General features: G+C 37.0%; 1 non-coding gene across 1 annotated transcript; it reads right to left on the bottom strand.

The window, feature by feature from the left end:
• Positions 1-1,853: 1,853 nt before the first annotated feature.
• On the bottom strand, positions 1,854-1,997 carry LOC142441631 (small nucleolar RNA SNORA48). Its single transcript, XR_012782994.1, has one exon. It is a non-coding gene; the product is annotated as a small nucleolar RNA SNORA48 (small nucleolar RNA).
• Positions 1,998-7,372: the final 5,375 nt, after the last annotated feature.

The following is a 7,372-nucleotide window of genomic DNA, read 5'->3' as shown; positions in this document are numbered from 1 at the left end:
TGCCTCATACGTTCATCACTGCTTTTTAGTGATGCATAGTACTCCATTATATGTATATACCACAGTTTTTTAATCCAATCATCAGTTGATGGAAATTTGGGTTGCTTCCCCCTATTTTAAAGGATATTTCTCAACCGATCTATTGAGGCTGATGTTAGCTGTAGGTTTTTTATAAATATCATTTATTGTATTGAGGACTTTCCCATATATTCCTGATTTGTTGAGTGTTTTTATCATGAATGAGTTTGGGATTTTGTCAAATATGTTTTCTTTATCAATTGAAACGATTGTGGGGTTCTTACTTTTTCTTTTCATGTGGTAGGAGCCACGATGATTCAAGGGTTAAAGTGCTTGGCTGCTAACTAAAAACATGGGTGATTTGAACCCACCAGTGGCTCTGGAGAAGAAAGATGTGGCAGTGTGCTTTTGTAAAGATTCAACAATAACAATGAAAGAAAACAAAAAGTTTTGCCATCGAGTAGATTCCAACTCAGAGAGAAGGAGTATTACTGCTCTGTAGAGTCTCCAAGACTGTATTTTTATGGAAGCAGATCCACACATCCTTCTCCTACAGAATAGTCTGTGAGATCAAAGTTCTATTGTTTAGGTTGGCAACCCAACTTTAACCATTGGCCGCCAGGGCTTTCTCTATGACGTTTACATCCTTAAGAACCCTGCAGCATAGTTCTACTCTGTCCCATAAAAGGTCAATATAACAAGTCAAAATAATAGAAGTGAGTTTACTATTTTGTATTGATGTGGTTTAGTATATTTTTGTATTGATGTGGTATAGTATATGGATTGTGGTATAGTATATGATTAATATGTAACCAGTCTTATATTCCTGAAAAAATTACTACTTGGTCATGATAATTACTATATATTTGCTAAGATGTTGGAGTAAATTTATACATATTTTTCCATATATTAGAAATTCTCTGGGTTTCAAGATTTTTACCTGAAAATTGGGCTGATAATTTACCTAATAGAGTTGTAAAGCACTTAATCCATTGAATTTTATTTGTTATTGCTTTTTAGTTGCTTTAAAATTTATGCACTGAAATATAAAATTATTTCACCCAAATTCAGTAATATTTATTTTAGACTTAAATATTGAATTGAGTGAGCTCTAGTAATTCTTTTGCATATGTAGGCAGGGCCACTGCTTGGAAAGTATCAAGTTTCCTCTTTGAACTACAAACTTTGGGGGACATTTTTTAACATCCTTCTACAGAAATGCAGATTCAAACGATTGCAAAATAAATTACTTATATTGCCTTAGAAGGGGCATTCCAGCATTTGAAGCTCCCTTCCAGCATTTGAAGCATTCTGAACAGGTTTTTGTAAAACAGTTATTTTATCCTCAGAAGAGACGCCCTTACACATGAGTGAGATTCTAAATCAATCTAAGTGACATTTTGGCAGTAAGAAAGGACATTTCTCTCTATCTAAGTTACTCTTGACAATGGACACTTAACCAGGGTAATCAAATGTGACTTCTATCATAAAAATTACTAAGGCATGAAAAACCTTTATCAAATTACTCATCATATTGTCCATTTGAAAATACTATCTCTTGTGCCTTCTTAAGCTAGGTCACTTGGAGCTCCCATGGCAAAGTGGGGGATTTTCATTTTCATTATAACGTTAAACATTCCAGAGTTGGTTAATCCCTGTGGAAATGCTTTTATATTCATGTTTCCAATGAGTTATTGACCTCTTGAATTTGGGGAGCCTCACTATAAAATAATTTCTCTTATCCTCTTTTTAAACAGAGAATTTGCTTATAATGTTGTGGCACCTTTTCCAAAGGTCGCATTATTTCCCCAGACACCCTTCTTTTTTCTTTTTTAAAATGTGCCCTAGGCATGAAACAGCTCTGGCCACAATGCAGACATCAAGCTAGGATGAACAAAGGACTTCAAGTTGGCTCTCTCCCTGGCTGATATAAGAGCACCACCACCAATCAGGTGTCTCTTTGCCCATGGCCAGGGTCCCAGACACCCTTCTTGGTGTCATGTACTCCTTCTCTAAAAGAGAACAATAATTGCTTCCCACAGTGTTGTTGCTGTTAGTAGTGGCCCTGGAGTTGATTCTGACTCAGGATACCTCCATGCGTACAGAGTAGAGGCAGGCCTAATGATACCTAAACTAGGGATGAATTAACTAAGCAAGGAGGATGAACATGCTTATTGGTTCTCTAGGACTGTGGAAAAAAAAATGATTACAAAGTGAGTGGCTTAGAAGGAAGAGGAATCCATTGTTTCATAATTTTGGAGGCTGGAAGTTAAAATCAGAATATCAAATGGCTGTGTTTCCTCTGAAATTAGGTGAAGTTACTTTCGTTTTGCTCCTGTTTCTAGAAGCCCCCGACTTTCCTTGGCTTTTCTATGCGTTGTCAGTTGAATCTCCTTCCTCTGTATCAGTTCCTGCTTTCCTTATAAGGCCATTCCTCCAACTGGATTAGGCCCTACCCATCTCCAGCGTGACTGCATGTTAACAAAACTGATGACATCTTCAAAGGTGCTATTTTTAAAACAAAATGAAGTTCACAGGACCTTGGTGTTAGGATTGCAACACATCTGCTGGGGGAACACAAGTCACAAGTCAATTCAAAGCAGAAAGGATTTCCAAATGCATTCATTGTCTATCCCTCTTTCATTTTTTGTAGTCAATAAATACAGTCACCAAGACCTAGATATTATAAAATTGTACAACTAGTGACATATAAAAGAGGCTTGTGGCACTGTCTGGTAAGCATTGTATTGCTAATCTTAGGTCTAGGTCAGCCACTCTGAAGAAGAAAGGTGAGGGGCTATGTGCATCCATAAAATGTAGTCTCACAATCGTGTGTAGGGTTGTTATGGGCGGGAATCTGCCTGATGGCTGTGGGTTTTTAGGGATATATATAAATTGATATACTATATTTAGCTCACTTTATTCTTTCTTTTAATTTTACTCTCAGGTAGTGGTGAGATTCCATACCACCTCTAATTTTATCATAGTTTTATCATTAATTAAAAAAATCATCTTTTCCCTGTTTATGCCTCACATTTTATAATATAAGAAGGATTTCTGGCTAAATAAACCTCAGCCTTCTTGTTTTTTACTTAGGAAAATGCAGATATAATTTAATTGGTGAGTCAGTTTCTGCCTATTAGATAGCCTCAGAAATGCAGAGTTCAAGGAATAACTTTATATCAGATACTTGTCAGTTTGAGTAAAAATGCTTCCATAGGCATTTAGAAATGAAATGCAAATTTGTCAGGTTATTGTGGCTTTACAGATGCGTTGGTAAACCCTAACACACAGCCAGTCCAAAGAGTGAATTATCAACAAGTTGCAAGATTCTCGTCCAGTGCCCATAAGAAGATATGCAAAGTCTATAGAAGTCAGGATTTGGCATGCATCACTTGATGAGATCCTATTGAGATTTAATGGATAGATAGCAATAAGTTCCTGATAGTATCATGTTGTCCTGGGGTTCCCCGATGAGCTTTAAATGTATGTGCATTTAATTACATGCAAAAATACCATATTCATTTGTCTCAGTGTAAGCTATGGAAGTTCCACTTAATGGGGGTTCCAGTTCATGCATGGTTGGTTTATTCCAAACAAAACATGTATAACCATGTCTCAGTGAAGAGTGGGTGGTTATAGACAAGTTCTCTCAGTTATACATTTGTCTCCTTAGGTGCCTTTAAGACCAAAAAAAAAAAAAATCCACTCCCCCCTCCCAGTGGCTTCTTTGTGTTATCTTCTGGGCCAGTTATATTCAAGACAGAGAGGTAACTCAACAGCTATGTCAGGTTTTCTTTTTAATTGCAAGGAGTTATATTGATAGATTTCTTTTTCAGGATACATAACGATCACAGGATTTTATCAGGAAGAAGTTTTAAGAAAATTGAAAGTATGGGTGAGAAAAATGTTAGGGAAATTATACCAAGAATGTTGTGTTTTTTCTCATCAGAACAATGAACCTGCTCACTCTTTGAGAAATGGTTATTGAACAAAAATTTCATTGAGGAACCTTAATGTACTATTTCCCTCTTATTTTCTTCCACAAATTCAAAAACACTGAAAATAAATCTAATATGAGTCCTTTGAGTATGCCCAAACTGTCATTTTGATGGTTGTAAATTGAAGAGAGCATAATTTTGGGGAAGAAAGGATTAGGGAGCTGGAAACATTTCCTCCAGAATTGTAGAGATCTAGATATTGGACATGTCAAGAAATAATAGCTTTAGATTTTGATATTTTTTATTTAACAAATGTTTCTATGATTTTGTAGCAATACTTTGAGACTATATCAAACAGAAAATGAATATTGCTGTACAATGTTGGGATGACTTATTTATTATTGTGTGTGTGAACTTGAGCTTTGCTTGTTTCTTATAATAGTTCAGCTATTTTACATTGTAAACCAACACAGTCACTATGGCACTGTATGACAGAGCTTCATGTAATTATGGGAATATTCTATATCCCCACAGTAGCCACTAGATACATGTGGCTATTGAGCACTTGAAATGTGATTATGCCATGTGATTATGCCATGTATTGAAATGTCATTAATGCAAATGAGTATTTACAATTTTAATTGGATTATAATTAATTTAAATTTAAGTACTCATATGTTAGCAAGTACGTATTGGAGAGTGTAGTTTTTTGCATGGACATTATTATTTTTTAAATCATTTTATCAGGGGCTCAGACAGCTCTTATCACAATCCATACGTCCATTGTGTCAAGCACATTTGTACACTTGTCGCCAACATCATTTTCAAAACATTTTTCTTTCTACTTGATCCCTTGGTATCGGTTCCTCATTCCCCTCCCTTCCTCCCCCACCATTCCCCCCTCATGAACCTTTGATAATTTATAAATTATTATTATTTGTTCATGTCTTACACTGACCGATGTCTCCCTTCACCCACTTTTCTGTTGTCTATCCCTCAGGGAGGGGGTTATATATAGATCATAATGATCGGTTTGCCCATTTTTCCACCACCTTCCCCTTCCCCTCCTGGTATTTTTACTCTCATTCTTGGTCTAGAGGAGTTTATTTGTCCTGAATTCCCTGTGTTTCTAGCTCTTTTCTGTACCCACGTACATAGTCTAATCTAGCCGGATTTGTAAGGTATAATTGGGACCCTGATAGTTGGGGCGGGGGAGTAAGCATTAAAGAATTAGAAGAAAGTTGTATGTTTCATCGGTGCTATACTGCACCCTGACGGGCTTGTCTCCTCCCTGTGACCCTTCTGTAAGGGGATGTTCAGCTGCCTACAGATGGGCTTTGGGTCTCCATTCCACACTCCCCCCTCATTCACAATGATATGATTTTTTGCTTCTGGGTCATTGATGCCTGATACCTGATCCCTTTGACACATCATGATGTGCTTCTTCCATGTGGACTTTCTTGCTTCTCAGCTAGATGGCCACTTGTTTATCTTCAACCCTTTAAGACTCCAGATGCTATATCTTTTGATAGCCAGGTACCATCAGCTGTCTTTACCACATTTGCTATGCACCCATTTTGTCTTCAGCAATCCTATTGGGAAGATGAGCATCAGGGAATGCCAGGTTATTAGAACAAAGTGTTCTTGTGTTAAAGGAGTACTTGAGTAGAGGCCGAGTGTATGTCTGATAATTTGATACTTAACATATAAATATATGTACATAGATCTATTTCCCTATTGTTATATAAAATATATTTACACATATGTACATGCCTGTATTTACTCTATAAATTTCCTTTTACTTTCCTCTTGTCTCACTATCATGGTTGGCCTTCATTTGGGTTTCAGTAATTCCTCTCAGTTACATTATCCTTGATCCAGCCCTATCAGGCATCCTACACCCTTCTCTCCACAGATGTTAGATTACTTGTTGTTCCCTTGTCCCTGAGTTTGTTAACACCCAGTTCCTTTCCCTGCCTCCCCTCTCCCATGTCCCCCCTGAACCGTTGGTCCTGTGGTTTCCTCCTCTGGATTGTTTATCTTGTTTATCTTATCTAGATAGACATGCAGAGACAATAATAAGCACAAACACAAGGCAAGCAAAACAAAACAACAAAAGAAAACAAAAAACCCAAACTACAAAAAACAATGACAAAACAAAAAAAGAAAAGCTTATAAATAATTTCAGGTTTGTTTGTTGACCTTTAGGTGGGTTTTCTGGTTGAGTGTGATGGGGTGCCACGCCCTGGCCCCAAAGTCTATTTTTGGTATTCCCCATGACTTCATTGCTTTGCTCCCTTTTCTGCTCGTTTGCACACCTTAGCGTTTCACCTCACTGTGGTGGGGTCAGATTGGGCACAATTCCCATACTGGGCATGGACATTATTAACTTTACCTTATAGCCCTTCTATTTTGTAAAGAACATCAGCAACATGTCTTTTCTAGGCACAAAGGAGAACTACTCCTACATTAAAAAAAAATAAACGAAGTCCACGAGATCCAAAATATGACCACCTGAATTTTGAGAACATTTGAAGAACATATTTGTCTCATTGAACATGAACGACAGAAGACCTGATGAGCTGTGGGATGGTATCAGGAATAGTATAGTGAAGGAAGCCAAAGGTCATAAAAAAGACAGGAAAGAAAGAAAAGATCAAATTGAATATCAGCAGAGAGTCTTGAGACTTGCTCTTAATTGGAGAGGAGGTAAGACAAATGGGATAAATCATGAAGTAAAAAACCTGAACAGAAAATTTCAAGGGACAGCTAGAGAAGAAAATTACATGTTATAAAGAAATGTGTGAAGACGTAGAGTTAGAATGTCTAAAAGAACGAGCATGCTCAGAATATCTTAAACTGAAAGGACTCAAGAAAAGAAAAGTCAAGCTTTGAGTTGCAATATTGAAGGATTCTATGGCAAAATATTGAATGGTTCAGATGAAGAATCAAATGAAGAAAGAATCAAAAGAAAATAGAAAAAATACGCAGAGTCCTGGTACCAAAAAGAGCTAGTTGACATTCCATCAGATCAGCTAATAATGTATAATCAATAACCTATGTTACTAAAGGAAGAAATTCAAGCTGCACTGAAAACATTAGCCAAACACGAGGCTCCAGGAATTTAATGGATACCAATTGAAATGTTTTAACAAAGTTGATGAAGCACTGGAAGCACTCACTTGTCTATGTCAGGAAACTTGGAAGACAACTAGATGGACAACTGACTAGAAGAGATCCACAAAAAGAGGTGACTCCAAATAATTTGAATACCATAGAACATTATCATTGCTATCATAGGCAGGTAAAATTTTGCTGATGATCATCCATCAATGGTTGCAGGAGCACATTGAGAGTGAGCTGCAAGAGGTTCAGGCTGCATTCTGAAGAGGATGTGCAACAAAGGATATCAT

Source organism: Tenrec ecaudatus, chromosome 2, assembly GCF_050624435.1.
Source record: "Tenrec ecaudatus isolate mTenEca1 chromosome 2, mTenEca1.hap1, whole genome shotgun sequence".
Taxonomy (NCBI): Eukaryota; Metazoa; Chordata; class Mammalia; order Afrosoricida; family Tenrecidae; genus Tenrec; species Tenrec ecaudatus.
Note: the sequence above shows the minus strand (reverse complement) of the source record. Positions and strands in the feature narration are given on the sequence as shown.